Raw genomic sequence first — 17129 nt, 5'->3', positions numbered from 1 at the left:
ATGACAGTACAGAAAAAGGGCTGGTATCCAAGATCTATAAAGACCTCCTCAAACTCAACACAGACAAAACAGATAATCATGTCAAAAAATGGAGAGAAGACATGAACAGACACTTCTCCAGAAAAGACATACAAATGGCTAACAGACACATGAAAAAATGTTCATCATCACTAGCCATCAGGGAAATTGAAATCAAAACCACATTGAGATACCACCTTATACCAATTAGAATGGCCAAAATCAACAAGACAGTAAACAAGTGTTGGAGAGGATGTGGAGAAAGGGGAACCCTCTTACACTGTTGGTGGGAATGAAAGTTGGTGCAGCCTCTTTGGAGAACAGTGTGGAGAGTCCTAAGAAATTAAAAATAGAGCTTCCCTATGACCCTGCAATTGCACTCCTGGGTATTACCCCAAAGATATAGATGTAGTGAAAAGAAGGGCCATCTGTACCCCAATGTGCATAGCAGCAATGGCCACGGTCGCAAAAGTCTGGAGAGAGCCAAAATACCCTTCAACAGACGGAAGGATAAGATATGGTCCATAAGTACTATGAAATTTTATGCCTCCATCAGAAAGGATGAATACCCAATTTTTGTAGCAACATGGATGGGACTGGAAGAGCTTATGCTGAGTGAAATAAGTCAAGCAGAGAAAGTCAATTATCATATGGTTTCACTTACTTGTGGAGCATAAGGAATAGCATGGAGGACATTAAGAAAAGGAAAGGAAAAGGGAATTGGGGGAAATTGGAGAGGAAGACAAACCATGAGAGACTATGGCCTCTGAGAAACAATCTGAGGGTTTTGGAGGGGCAGGGGAGACAGAGGGTTGGGTGAGCCTGGTGGTGGGTATTATGGAGGGCACGTATTGCATGGAGCACTGGGTGTGGTGCATAAACAATGAATTTTGGAACACTGAAAAGAAATTAAATTAAATTAAATTAAAAAATGAAAGACTGTTGTAAAGTCTGAATGTAACTAACCCCATTTCCTTTAATCTTTATAGATTTCATTTTCAAATCCCAAATACTGGATTTAAGGGAGAAAAGGAACTGAAAGATATGATTCAATTCAGTGAACATGCATTGAATGATGTCTTTCTGACAGGTATAATCGCGAACGCTAAGGCTATAGAGTTGAGTATGGTAGGCCCTGACTCTACATTCTGAGAAGTAATATACTGGCAATCTCAACAAAGTAATCTGAAAGCAGACAAAAGACAGCAATCATTCTTTCAAATTCATCTGGCATTTTCGTTTTGAACTGCATCTTAAAGGATGAGTAGGGTGGTCACGCAAAGAAGAGAATGATTTACAGAATTCTGTCCTAGTATCTCTCACACCAGGTTTTATCCCCCTGTTCTCTCGCAGTCCACGTGCTTGTCCTCTGTCATCTAGAATACTGCCGTAATGTTGTGAATCCGAGCAGTCCTCTGGTTTGCACACCTCCAATCCGGTCCTGCCGAAAGGGTCTACAATGTGCTGTTACAAGAGAGGAGTAATTGTTGTAACAGGCCCATTTCTTTTGTTGTTTTGTATATGTTTACTTAGTCCATCAGATACATTTCAGAGTCCTTTGAAAACATGGGGGTATGGATTTTACTTTAATATTATTCTCAGTACAGCACTAGACATTCAAAACTTGACTGACTGATGGTTAATTCCAGATAATGAATTGTCTTTTCGAAGTCTGTCAGGAAGGTATCCTACCCCCAGATTAAATGTCCGCTGGAAGCTCAGCCCCCGTTTAACTTTCAGAAGAAGTTCTAAGAAAATGGTTACCGTTCTCTGAGTATTGCCCCAGACAAACCTAACGCCCGTTGTTCAAATACGACACTCCTCTCCTCACCTTCACTTCCCAGCTACAGGATCAGTTTCTCATACCTAGTTCTTTAGAGTGGATTCAGTTTTTGGCATCTGCAAGTCCTAGTATAAGTGATCACCTGAGTTGTACGTAAGAAGGAGTCTCAAACTGAGAAGGAGCATGGAGTTCCAAGGGAGGCTTCACTGCTCACTGATGGTTTTGGTCAAGTGACTGGGATTCCTACATCAGGCCTCGTCTCTCATGGGGCTGCCAGTCAAAACTAATTCAATTTCTAATATGAGCAGAACAAAAGGATGAGATAGGAAAGAACCCGTTTCTTTGTGCTTTCTACAAAACTAGATCTGAAACAAGGGTAGACTTGGGGGAGATTTGTTCTTATTCTACATTATAGAGTTTTTTTCCTAAACTATTTCCAGTTGTAAAACAACAAATTATAATTTGCATTTGAGCTTCAATCAACTATTTTTAGTAGACATTTCTCCTACACTCTTAAAAATGATTGACACAAATTTTATATTTTCAAAGTTATTTGCATCTCAAGTTTGTTAAGATTCATTCAAAGGAATTTTAATTACTATTTAGAAAAAGGAAGATAAAGCAAAATGTCTTAAAGCCATCTGAAAGCAATATCATATTTACCTGAAGATTCCTGAATAACTTTCATAGAATTCTTATGACTTCTCTCATTAATTATATTTATTGCCATAAAAGTCTTAAGATAATTTAGTTATTTTGTTTAGGAGAGGAAGATACAGAGACAGAGAGAATCCCAAGCAAGCTCCACACCCCGCACGGAGCCTGACTTGGGGCCTGATCCCACAACCCTGAGATCACAACCCCAGATGAAATCAAGAGTCCTGTGTTCGACCAACCGAGACATCTAGTGCCCCACAATCTGGTTAATTTAAGAACGAAGAAAGGAAATTAGAGATGAGACAAACAAAAACAGCCTGAGAGAGAGAGGGGGAATAGGAAAAAGTAACTAGCATTTCCATCTACAACTTTTTCCAAGAGGCTTATTACCAGTGTGGGTTTAATAATCAAAATATTATCGTGGAAACAGCCAAATGCAGATACGAGTAATTTGCTCCAGATATCAATGCTGGATGTGGAAAATAGTCCCAACCCAATTCCACCTTGGTTACTGTGGATGGTCTCTAAAATAACGTACCAAACAACACTTCCCATTCAGACCGGTTCCCTTCAAATGGTTTTCTCTGGGCTCTACGTGGCTGTAGTGTACGTGATAGTTCATTATGTCACTGCTTAAAATACAAAGAGAAGTCACATTCCTAACACAGATTCCGTGAACAATAAAACAAAGAAACATCCAAAGGATATAAGGTTAAACCATTCAGTACCTTGCTTAATCTTCCTAGAAGCATAAACTCTTCCAAGAATACATAAAAGTGTGACTACTAGTGCAAAAGCATGTATAATAGGTAATTTGCCTCAATGAAACTATATAATTCATATTAATGGTGACGTTTTTAATTGGAGGAGTGTGATACTGTATAGGATATGTAGATGCCAATTAAAGGCACATAAATTAGTACCAATATTTGAAATTCTCATTTAGGAATAATCTAAGAACTGGCTCTTTCTCAGGTGAGATCACTACACCTGTCAAAGGAGAGCATTGAAGTTCTGGATACCATGATTATTTATAAGCACTCACAGATCTTTCCTAAATCAAGTCAGTTTCTATGGAAACAGGAATTCTCTGCTGAAGTCTGACCTTTGCATAGTTTAATTTTGACAGCGATGTGAGCACTGTTTTAGAAAACACACATAACTTGGGAAACCTTACAAAAGACATACAAAGTAGAAAGTAATTAAAAATGATAAGCTTCAAAAATGCAGTTAAGATTATGTATTTTTTTAAATGTGATTTTTCAATTCTTTCAGGAGTATGTGAGTTTTATATTAAGCCAGGGTTACCTTGTAATTTTCAAAAGTAACAGAACAGGGTGGAAAACATTATTATTATTACAGGTAAATTTTGTAACATAAGTAAATATTAAAAGGAAAACATATGCTTGTACGAGAAAGTATCTCTAAGTATAATGATGGATACTTAATATTAACTTGAATATAGGGTTGTTTGGATCTCCCAGCTGGAAGAACATGTCACTCTTAATCTCAGGGTTGTGAGTTTAAAACCTATGCCCCGTGTAGAAATTACTAAAAAATAAACTTAAGGGGTGCCTGGGTGGCTCAGTGGGTTAAGCCTTTGGTCAGGTCATGATCTCAGGGTCCTGGGATGGATCCCTGCTCAGCGGGGAGCCTGCTCCCCACTCTCTCTCTGCCTATTTGTGGTCTCTGTCCAAAAAAAAAAAAACCATAAAAAAAAAATAAACTTAAAAGGCAACCAAAAAGGTAAATAAAATAATAAATGTACAAGGAAGTATAGGCAGTATATTTCATATTTATTACATTACCATAATAATCTAATTCTTACAACTCTGAAAAGTATAGGTCATCTTATTTTTCAGTTGCAAAAGGATAAAGCATGCTAAATGATTTCCCGATGTCATACATTAAGTATTTAAATGCAGGAATTTATGTCTTTGAGATTCCAAATCACAAACTCTTTTAATTTCAGCTTTTAAAATAATGAATAAATGAAGTAATATCAAGTAGTAGAAAGATTTTAGCTAAATTATTGAAAATCATCTTCTGAATTTAAATATTATGATTTGATAAATTATGGCCATATTTCTATCTACTTCTGCATCTGGGAAATATTATTTTTAAAGTGTTTTTATTAGTTTTCATAATTGCAAAGAAATTCAGTGACTGTGGCTTTGGCATTGTGATAGTAAATAAGAGAAGATTATCTTAAGAAGCTGATAGATTAGAATTTTACAACACAATCTCAGAAGAAGGTTAAATACTTAGGGTGTTTGTCATTAGAGCTTCAAATTCAATAAACAAAACTTACCAAGTGGAGGTGAGGACAAGCCATAAAGTTTTTTCACAAAAAGACAGTTAATTCTACTTACTAGTTTTAACTTCCAAAGTAAAGAATAGAGTATTCATTTCAACATTTAAATAAAAAAAAAAATGTGTCCTAAAGAAATAAAAGCTATCTATCTGAGGAGAGTACCAGGAAGGCAAAATCTAAAATAAAATGTAGTAATGAATTAAATGTAAAATAAATGAGTTTTCAATATTAGATTGATAGACTAACATTAAAGAGGCCTAAAAGATATCCTATGTAATTTCATTTAAGAAATAATTTTTAAAGCCATACATTATAAAAATGTAAAAATACTTTATTTTAATAATTTTAAATATTAAAAATTCAAAAATTATCTTTTCACATTTATGATAAAACTTAGAAACTATATTGACACATTCCTCTCCCTTCCAAGTCTATTTTACGTGTTTCGACTTTCTGATTTTATGACTTAAGTAAATATATTTAGGTATCATCTTTCACAAAGCTAAAACATATAAAAGAAATAGTTATATTGAATTTCTGTAATTGTAGAAGATACTTTTTTTCCCTGAAATGAATAAGCTTACATATTTTTAAGCTTTAGCTTCTATTCTCCTCCTCTTACATTTGATAACTTAGTCTTAGGAGAAGTAAATGACAATATTATAGCTTTAATGGGTTGTTTTAGTTAGAACTTGGTTGAAACATGATGGCCAGTCTCAACTCAATAGGAATACAATCTGTAGTAAAGCTCAGATAAGGTGATCTCAGTCTATTCTGATTCAGAAAAATTTGGAGTGGGCTGTAGGAAACAAATTTACCAAAATACTTTAATAAGAAAGAAAAGAAAGAAATTTTCATTATAGTTATCAGCATTTAGATTATATTTACATTTATAAAATTGCTGTAGAAAGGAGCCAAGACCTTGAGGAGAAATGCTGGATTCCAGGACTGAGGGGTAGAAAGTATATGAATATAAAATGGCTTTTTTGTGCTGGAAAGTAAAAGGATATTCAAAGAATGATGGAGACATATCAAAGGATGGGGGAGGCGGCCTGAGCAAGCAGCCACTGGCTAATTAAGGTAAAATTTGAGAATCAAATAGGTTGCAAGAAAAAGATTCAACCTGCCCAAGACTGAGGAATGGGGAATGTTTTGGACGTGCTGCTCTCAAAAACAAGAGGCTGGTGTTGACTTTGTCTTCAATTAACTCTATGTCTCTGGAGAAGGAACTCTGAGGTAAATGCCTTCCTTTCTAAAGGAGAATGTTTGTTTAAACTTATATCCAGTTTTTAAAATCTATAAACAGAAACAACTTTTAGAATAAAGGAGTGAGGAATGGACTAGAACCTCTCTAATAAACACTTTATCTAGACAAAATTATAAAAAAACATAATTTAAATTCTCCAGAAATTGTCTGAAGATCACTTGGCAGAGTTGAGACATACATTCAATTATATTGCCTTAACCTCAGTCGTCTGTAATATTTGAGCCACAACCCACCTACCCCATGCTCCTTCTTCCAGCCCATCCCAAGCTACATCTTACAGAAACGACTCCAGGAATTCTAAGACAGGAAGGTGCAGCCTTGAAAATGAGTTGTCTCTTTCCTCATGTCCCACTAGAGTTTGGTTTCAAACTGGAAAGTATGGTGAGGAGAGGGGAAGAGGTAGCCTTTAAGAACTCCTCATCCTACCCCAAGCCCCATGTTGCAAGAAAGTCTGTTCTAAGAAGAGGTAGCTGAGAGGATCCTGGCACCCTTAACTCCAACCACCTCTTACTCATGGGCAAAAGCGATCAGAGCAGGATCTGGAGAAGAATTGAAAACATTCCTAAACCACAAAGAAATTAAGTCACACAAAGGTACTTAAGCAAAAACTCTGACCAACAACTGGCTGGTGTTATGAACTGAATGTTTGTGTTCCTCCAAAATTCCTATGTTAAAACTCCAACCCCCAAAGAAACTATATTTGGAAATAGGGTCTTTAAGGAGGTAAAGTTAAATGAGGTCATAACGGTAGGCTCTTGATCTGATAGGATTTTTGTCCTTGTAAATAGAGACACCAGAGGGGGCCTGGGTGGCTCAGTGGCTTAAAGCCTCTGCCAGGTCATGATCCCAGGGTCCTGGGATCGAGCCCTGCATCGATCGGGCTCTCTGCTCAGCGGGGAGCCTGCTTCCTCCTCCCTCTCTCTCTGCCTGACTCTCTGCCTACTTGTGATCTCATTCAAATAAAATAAATAAAATCTTTTTAAAATAAATAAATAAAGACACCAGAGAGTATTCTTTCTCTCTCTCATTCTCTCACTGCTGTGTGAGGACATAGTGAGAAGTTGGCCATCTGCAAATCAGGAAGAGTTCCCACCCATAAGTGGCCATGTAGGATCTCAATCTGGGGCTTCTAGTTCCAAAACTGCAAGAAAAAAAAAAATCTGAACAGGGATATCAAAGGTCACATGGTGATACTCAGGAGGGAAATCAACTTCACAGAATCAGTTCACTCAAGTCACTAAGCAAATAAATAAATAAATGAACTAGTCCATAAAACAACATGATTCAAGACTGGAAGAATCAGCATCCTATGTTGCTGAAACATGTTTTCTAAATTATTTCATTTTCAAGAAAACAGTCCAAGACATGCGAAACACAGAAATCTGTGACCATACATAGAAAACAAAGAAACAAAATCAGACAATGCTTTTGAAGTGGCCTAGATGCTGCATTTGGCACACACAGGCTTCAGAGTAGCTATTATAAATATATTCCAAGAACTAAAAGAGACCATGTCTAAAGAATTGAAATAAGGTAGGGTAACAATATCTCATGAAATAGAAAATATCAAAAAAAGAGATAGAGGGGTGCCTGGGTGGCTCAATGGGTTAAAGCCTCTGCCTTCAGCTTGGGTCATGATCCTGGGGTCCTGGGATCAAGCCCCACATTGGGTTCTGCTCAGCAGGGAGCCTGCTTCTTCCTCTCTTTCTCTGCTTACTTGTGATCTCTGTTAAATGAATACAATTTAAAAAAAAAAAAAAAGAAGAGATAGAAATTTTTTAAAAGAAGAACCAAATGGAAATTCTTCAGCTGCAAAGTATAATAACAAAAATGAAACATTCAGGGGATGCCTGAGTGGCTCAGTCAATTAAGCGGCTGCCTTCAGCTCAGGTCATGATCTCAGGGTCCTGGGATCAAGTCCCACATCGGGCTCCTTGCTCTGCAGGGAGCCTGCTTCCTCCCTATGTCTCCACCTGCCACTCTGCCTGCCTGTACTCACTCTAGCTCTCTGACAAATAAATAAATAAAATCTTTAAAAAAAAAAATGAAACATTCACTAGATGGCTTCAACATTAGATTGAGTTGGCAAAAGAAGGAAACTGGCAAAATTGAAGATTGATTAAAAGAGACTAGGTAATCTGAAAAATAGATAGAAAAATAATGCAGAAAAATGAACAGAACCACAGAGAAATGTGAGGCACCAATAAGCACACTAAAATGCATAATGGGAGACCCATAGAGGAGAGAGAGAAAAAAAGGGCAAGAATTATTATAGTATAAATATGAAGTCTATTTAGTAAGTTAAAATGAAATCCCTAAAGCTATTACTAGAAAATAACAGAAAAAAAAATTAAAATTATTAAAACAATTAAAATTTTACACTAAAAAATATCCATGAAAACAAACAAATTGCATGAGGAAGAGCAGAGACAAAAAAGATGTGAGACATAGAAATAAAAAGCAACAGGCAGGTATAAATGCAACCATATCAATAATAACACTAAATGTGAACAGATTAAATAATCTAATGAAAAAGAGTTTATTTTTTAATAATTTTTTTCAGTGCACACTTTTTTAAAAATTATTTTTATTAACATATAATGTATTATTTGTCCCAGGGGTATAGGTCTGTGAATCATCAGGCTTACACATTTCACAGCACTCACCATACCCACCCCAACAATGTCCATCATCCAACCACCCTATCCCTAAACCCCCACCCACCCAGCAACCTTCAGTTTGTTTTGGGAGATTAAGAGTCTCTTATGGTTTGTCTCCCTCCCAATCCCATCTTCTTTCATTTTTTTCTTCCCTACTCCCCACAACCCCCCGCCCTGCCTCTCAAATTTCTCATATCAGAGATCATATGATCATTGTCTTTCTCTGATTGATTGAATAAATTCTTTTTTTAAAAAAAAGATTTTATTTATTTGTGTGAGAGAGAGAGAGAGCACGAGTGGGGTGGAGGGGCAGAGGGAGAGGAAGAAGCAGACTCCCTAATGAGTAGGAAGCCCAACACAGGGCTTGACATCACCACCCTGAGATCATGACCTGAGCTGAATACAGACACTTAACCAACTGAGCCACCCAGGTACCCCTGAAATACAGTGTTTAGCCTGGATAAGAAAAAACAAGAGCCAATCTACATATTGTCTTAAGAAGACATTAGATTTAAATACACAAATAGGTTGAAAATAACTGGGTGAAAAAAGAGAGATCATGGAAAAAGCAACATTAAGAGGGCTGGAGTGGCTGTACTAATACCCACAAAATAGACTTGAAACAAGAAATGTTACATACATAAAAAGGGAAATTTAATAATGAAAATATCAATCCATCAAGAAAAAAACATACATGGTCCTAGCAACAAAGTCCCAAAACACATGAAAGAAATCTGACCCAACTAAAGGGTGAAATAGCCAATTCAAAAATGATAATTGGAAACATCCATACCCTGTCTTTAATATTGGATTAACAACTAGGTAGCATATCAACAAGGACAGAGAAATTAAACAATACTATACACCAACTAGACCAACAGTTATTTCTATAGTATACCCACCACAATAGCAGCAGATACACATTCGTCTTAAGTACTTATGGAACATTCTCCTGCATAGAGAACAAAACAAAACAAACAAACAAAAAAAGAGCCTTAATAAATTTAAAATAATTAAAATCATACAAAATATGTTCTCCAACAGCAAGGGAATGACTTTTGAAGTCAAAAACAAAAGGAACTTTGGGAAGTTCACAAATATAGGGGAATTTAATAACATATTCCTCAATGACCAATATGTAAAGGAAAAAAATCAGAAAGAAAATTAGAAAAAACTTAAGTTGAATAAAAATGCAAACACAATACATCAAAACTTATGGACTAAAGCTACAATAGGCTCAGGAAAATTTGTAACTATAGATATTCATATTTTTTAAAAATAGCACTAATAATCAATCGTTGCATCCCGGGATATGGGGGAAAAATGAAGAGCAAATTAAAGCAAATAGAAAAAGGAAATAGCAACGATTAGAGCAGAAATGAATGAAATACAGGTGTATCTCATTTTATTGTGCTTCACTTTGTGTTTTGCAAACATTGTATTATTTATAAATTGAAGGTCTGTTGCAATCCCACATAGAGCAAGTCTATCAGACCCCTTTTTCCAGTAGCATTTCCTCATTTCATGTCTCTATGTCAAATTTTAGCAATTCTTTTAATATTTCAAACTCTTTCATTATTATTATATTTGGTATGGAGATCTGTGATCGGTGATCATTGATGTTACTACTATACATGTTCTGGGCTCCATGAACCATGCCCAAATCAGACAGTGAACCTAAATTTTATCCATTTATTTGTAAAGAGACAGAGAGCACAAGCATGGGGAGCAGCAGAGAGAGGGAGAAGCAGGCCCCCTGCTGAGCAAAGAGCCTGATGTGGGACCTGATCATAGGACCCTGGGATAATGACCCCAGTTGAAGGCAAATGTTTAACTGACTAAGCCACACAGGCGTCCCTAAGACTGTGAAATGATAAATGGTTTACATGTTCTGACCAATCCACTCATTGGTGGCTCCCCTGATTCCCTCTCCTTGGGCCTTCCCATTCCCTGAGACACAAAAATATTGAGATTAAGCCAATTAGTAACCCTACAATGGCCTCCAAGTGTTCAAATAAAAGAAAGAGTGGTGCATCTCTCACTTTAAATCAAAAGCTAGAAATGGGGGCGCCTGGGTGGCTCAGTGGGTTAAAGCCTCTGCCTTCCGCTCAGGTCATGTGCGGGCTTTCTGCTCAGCAGGGAGCCTGCTTCCCCTCTCTCTCTGCCTGCCTCTCTGCCTACTCATGATCTCTCTCTCTCTGAGTCAAATAAATACATAAAATCTTAAAAAAAAAAGGCTAGAAATGATTAAGCTTAGTAAGGAAATCATGTTGAAAGCAGAGATAGGCTGAAAGCAAGGCCTCTTGTAATCAATTCACCAAGTTTTAAATATTAAGGGAAAGTTCTTAAGGCAAATTGGAAGTGTTACTTCAGTGAACAGACACATGATAAAGCAAAACAGCCTTGTTGCTGATACGGAGAAAGTTGCTGATATGGAGGCTGCAAAAGAAAAGTTGGAAAGTAGCAGAAGTTGGTACATGAGGTTTAAGGAAAGAAGCCATCTCCATAACATAAAAGTGCAAGGTGAGGCACAAGTGCTGATGAAGAAACTACAGCAAATTATCCAGAAGATCCAGCTGAAGATAATCAATGAAGGTGGCTACAATAAACAACCGATTTTCAGTGAACCAGTCTTATATGGGAAGATGTCATGGACAATATTCATTTCTAGGGAGAAGGCAATGCCTAGCTGAAAGTTCAAATACAGGCTGACTCTCTTGTTATGGGATAATATAGCCAATGACTTTAAGTGGAACCCAAGGCTAAATATCCTAGGGCTCTTAAGAATTATGCTAAATCTATTCTAGCCATGCTCTGTAAACGAAACAATGAAGTCTAGATGACGGCACATCTGTTTATAACATGGTTTACTGAATATTTTCTTACTGAAATATAGTTGACATAGTGTTCGTTTCAGATGTACAGTAAATATTTTGAACCCACTGTTCAGAAAATAAAAATTTCTTTCAAAATATTACTGCTGATCGACCATGCACCTGGTCACCCAAGAGTTCTGATAAGATACATGACATTAATCTCATTTTCATGCCTACTGACACAACATGCATTTACAGTGCATGGATCAAGAAGAAATTTCAACTTTCAAGTCTTTTTTTTTTTTTTCCTCAGAGTCCCACTTTATTCAGCTCTATAAACATGGGGACATTGGCCCAAGCCCAACCCATCTTAGCATATACCACGTTGTGGAGAATAAAGCACCCTACGTGCACTGCGCCAAGGAAACGGGATATGGCCTTCCTCGGCCCTTGCCCCTCCAAGGTGTCTGAGAGAGAGAAGAAAGGACATTCCCAGAATCAGCACAAACGGGAATAAACAGGCATTGGAGGTCAAGTCTTATTATTTAAGAAATACATTTAATAAAATCACAGCTGACATAAATAGTGATTCCTCTGGTGGACCTCAGCTAAGTCCATTGAAAACCATCTAGGAAGGATTCACCATCTTAGCTGCTACTAAGAAGATGTGTGACTTATGGGAAGATGTCAAAATATCAACATTAACAGGGATTTGGAAAGTGATGGATTTGGAAGGATATGGATGACTTTGGTGGGTTCAAGACTCCAGTGGAGAAAGTAACTGCAGATGTGGTAGAAATAGAAAGAAAACTAGTATTAGAAGTAGGACCTGACGATGTGACCAAATTGCTGCCATCTCATGGTTAAACTTCTGATAGATAAAGAGTTGGTACCTATGGATAAGCAAGGAAATGGTTTCTTGAGATGGAAGCTACTGCTGGGGAAGATGTTGTGAAGACTGTTGAAGACCACAAAGGAATTAGAATACTACATACAGTCAGTTGATAAAGCAACAGAGGGTTTGAGAGGATGGACTCCATTTTTGAAAGAAGTTCTACTGTGGTAAAATGCTATCAAACAGCATTACATGCTACAGAGAAATTGTTTGTGAAAGGATGGATTAACCAATGGAGCAAAGTTCTTTACTGCCTTAGTTTAAGAAACTGCCACTGCCAACACAACCTTCAGCAGTCACCAACGTAATCAGTTAGCAGCCATCATCATCAAGGCAAGACCTTCCATTGACAAAAAGAGTACAACTTATTGAAAACTCAGATGACAGCTAGCATTTTTAGCAATAAAATATTTTTAAACTATGGCATTTACATTATTTTTAGATATAATGTTATTACATAATTAACTACAGTATAGTGTAAACATAATTTTTATATGCACTGAGAAACCAAAAAATGTATTTGACTTACTTTGCTGCAATGTCTGCTTTATTGCAGTGCTCTGGAATCAAATGCACAACATCTCCAATGTATACCTGTAGAAAATATAAATAAAATGAAGAAAGTCAAACCAAACCAAAAGTTGGTTCTCAAAAAGTATTTAAAAAGTAGACAAAATTATAGATAAAAATAGAAAAATTAATTACAGTCTCAAATTACCAATCCTTTACAAACTTCCAAATTAAAACAAAAAAGGGAGAGAACATGTCCCAATGTATCCTATGAGGCCAGTATTATTGTTACACCAAAGTTGGGTAAATATATCACAAGAAAAGAAAACTACAAATCAGTATCCCTTTTGAATATGTATGTGCCAAATCCTCAGTAAAATTCTAAAAATTTGAATCCAACAAAATATATATAAGATTATACACCATGCCTGAAGTCGAGTTATCCAAGAATGCAAGCTTAGTTTAACATATGAAAATCAGTCAATGTAATACATCATCTTAGTAGAATAAAAGACAATCTTCATGTGATCATCTTAATAAGTACAGAAAAAGCATTTCACAAAACCATTGCCTTCTCCAAATAAGACAATATACAAATTAGATATAAAAGTGAATTTTGTCAACTTGGGAGAGGTTATAAATGTAAAACCCACAGCTAATATCCATACCTAATAGCAAAAGACTAAATGTTTCATTCCCAAGACTAGGAACAAAACAAGAATGCTCTCTCCACTTTTATTAAGCATTGTTCTGGAAATTCTAGCTAGGACAATAAGGTAAGCAAAAGAAGTAACAGATATCTATACTGGAAAGGAAATAAAGCTGTATTTGCAGATGATATAATTTTACTTATAGAAAACACTAGGCAATCTATTTAAAAGACTATTATGACAAGTGATTTCAGCAAAGTTTAAGGACACAAGGTCAATATACAAAACTCAACCATTTCTACACATTAGCAATGAATTGAGGAAATAATCAGTATCATAAAAAAGATAAAATCATTTGGCCTAAACTTAAAGCAAATACAATTGCTGAACACTGAAAACTAGAAAATACTGCTGAAAGAATTAAAGATCTAAGAAAGTGGGAAGTCAATGCATACTCATGAATCGGAAGACAATATTGTTAGATTTATCTACATTCAACATGCTTCTTGCTAAAATACCTGTCTGCTTTTTCACAAAAATTGATAAGCTGATCCTAAAATTCATAAGGAAATTGAAGAGAATCATAATAGGTTAACAAATCTTGAAAAAAAGAACCCAACTTAGAGGACTCACGTTTATGCATTTCAACTTTTAGTACACAGGTGCAGTAATTGAGACAGTGTGGTATTTATGTAACGATAGACATAGGTCAGTGGAATAGAACTGAAAGTGCAGAAATACACCCTTAAATTTATGATCAATATATCATTTAAAAAAAATACTTTATCTATTTATTTAACAGAGAGCATGTGCACAAGCAGGGGAACAGCAGAGGCAGCTACAGAGGGAGAAGGAGAAGCAGGCTCCCCACTGAGCAGGGTGTCCAACATGGAGCTTGATCCCAAGACCATGGGATCATGACCAGAGCTGAAGGCAGACGTTTAACTGACTGAGCCACCCAGATGCCCCCATTTATGGCCAATTTATGGCACTAAAATCATTATGATTTTATAGTAATAGCAACATATATCACTTCAGGTATGAGAATATTGTTCATGTATCAGAATCATATGCATCAGAAGTAGCTAAAATAGAAACAATCTATGTATGTCACAAGAAGCTTAATTTGTCATTTGCAAAAGAAAATAAACCTAGAGAACATACAAGAAAGGAAATAATAAAGAGAAATTTTAGGAAATACAAAATAAAAGACATCCACTATAGATATCCTAGCTATTAAAAGGCAGTAAGAGAACATCATGAACATCTTTATTCCTCTCTGAAGGAATAAGAGGATCTCTTCCTCTCTGAGAAGGGCAATGTCACTCTGCATGGGATATATTCTGGCTCTAAGCTTCCCTTTCTAATCAGCAGTGCTCCAGCCAACACCACTATCCAAGGGCTCACACAACATGCACACTATCAGAGTTGGAACCCATATAACATCATTAGGCCAAGGGATTAACTCTATGGCAAGGGATGTAATCATAATTATGGTATTCACTGGTTCTAATATTTACAAAATCACCAGGAGGCTGTTTCTTGAAATACATCTGAATATCTGCTTGACTGTGATCTCCTGCAAAGATGGTACACTATCCTTCTGTGTTGGTGCATACCTTAAATCAATATTCATTATATAGTCCGCAATAGCCAAACTATGGAAAACCTAGATGACCATCCACAGATGAATGGATAAAGAAGACACATGTACTATGGAGTACTATGCAGCCATCAAAAGAGATGAAATCTTGCCATTTGCGATGATGTGCATGGAACTAGAGGGTATTATGCTGAGTGAAATAAGTTAACTAGAGAAAGACAATTACCATATGATCTCTCTGATATGAGGAATTTGAGAGGCAAGGTGGGGGGTTGTGGGGGGGTAGGGAAGGGAAAAATGAAACAAGTTTGGATCTGGAGGGAGACAAACCATAAGAGACTTTTTTTAAAAAAAAAAAGATTTTATTTATTTATTTGACAGACAGAGATCACAAGTAGGCAGAGAGGCAGGCAGAGAGAGAGGAAGGGAAGCAGGCCCCCAGCGGAGCAGAGAGCCCGACGTGTGGCTTGATCCCAGGACCCTGAGATCATAACCTGAGCCGAAGGCAGAGGCTTTAACCCACTGATCCACCCAGGTGCCCCACCATAAGAGACTCTTACTCTCACAAAACAAACTGAGGGTTGCCAGGGGAAGGGGGGTAGGGAGAGGGTGCTGGGGTTATGGACATTGGGGAGGGTATGTGCTCTGGTGAGTGCTGTGAAGTCTGTAAACCTGGCGATTCACAGACCTGTACCCCTGGGGATAAAAATACATTATATGTTAATTTAAAAAATTTTAAAAAGAGAATGGTCTATCTTTACAGTGTTCACTGGGCAATAAAATATCTGTCACGTTGAAGTATGTATGAATAAACAATCAGGTAAGAACAGCTGATTCTCTGTTCATTCGTCAAATGACCTTGACACTAATTCTTTTATTTTATAGACTTTGTTTTCTCTACTTCCACAAGGTAAATTTGGGGATTTCCACATATCTCTAAGCACATACCAAAAGCAAAGAGTGGCATCTCTTCAATGTCGGTGATTCATGAATATGCTAAGATAACTGCTTCATGTGAATACAATGTGAAATTTGCACGACTCTTTTTCTCACTAATTGTGTCAGCTGGGGTTAATTGTTTAATTTTTTTGAGCCTAACTTTAATCACCTTTATAATGTGAAAACATTCCTAAATTACAAGCATTAAAAACCACACATGTTGGTGTTCCTGGGTGGCTCAGTCAGTTAAGTGTCTGCCTTCAACTCAGGTCAGGATCTCAGGGTTCTGGGACGGAGCCCACATCAGGCTCCCTGCTCAGCGGGGAGTCAGCTTCCCCCCTGCCTCTTCCTGCCACTCCCCTGCTTGCACACTCTCTCATGCGCTCTCTGTCCATTGTCAAATACATTAATAAAATCTTTAAGAAAAAATTAGCATGTCATCTCAAAGGCATATATCATAATCTCACACCAACTGATACACCCTCATCCTCTTTTTTTTCTTTTCTCTTTCTTTCAAAGTAAAAAAAAAAAAAAAAAAACAAACAAACAAACAAAAAAAACCCACAAAAAACAAAAACCAAAAAAACCCATTTCATATGATTGTTTTTTTCCCCTCTCAGACCAATTAAATGTGAAATTCTGTGGGTGAAGCTTAGGCATTTTTTTTAAAACACCAAATTATTTATATGTTTGTTTGTTTAAAGTATAGTTAACAGTGTTACACTCCTAAAATTAATATTATACTATATATTAGCTAACTGGAATTTACATAAAAACCTGAAACAAAAACAAAAATACCCCATGTTACATTACTTTCAGGTGTATAACTTACTGATTCAACAATTCTAAAATAAAAATTCAACAAATTAAAATAAAAAATAAAATAAAATGATTTTTAATTCTAAAATGTTAATATTCTAAAATGATTTTCTAAGAGAAAATTCAACAATTAAAAATAAAAAATAAAATGATTTTTAATTCTAAAATGTTAATATTCTAAAATGATTTTCTAAGAGA

The sequence above is a fragment of the Mustela nigripes genome, chromosome 3 (assembly GCF_022355385.1).
Source record: "Mustela nigripes isolate SB6536 chromosome 3, MUSNIG.SB6536, whole genome shotgun sequence".
Taxonomy (NCBI): domain Eukaryota; kingdom Metazoa; phylum Chordata; class Mammalia; order Carnivora; family Mustelidae; genus Mustela; species Mustela nigripes.
The sequence above is the reverse complement of the archived record's forward strand: the minus strand, read 5'-3'. Positions refer to the sequence as shown.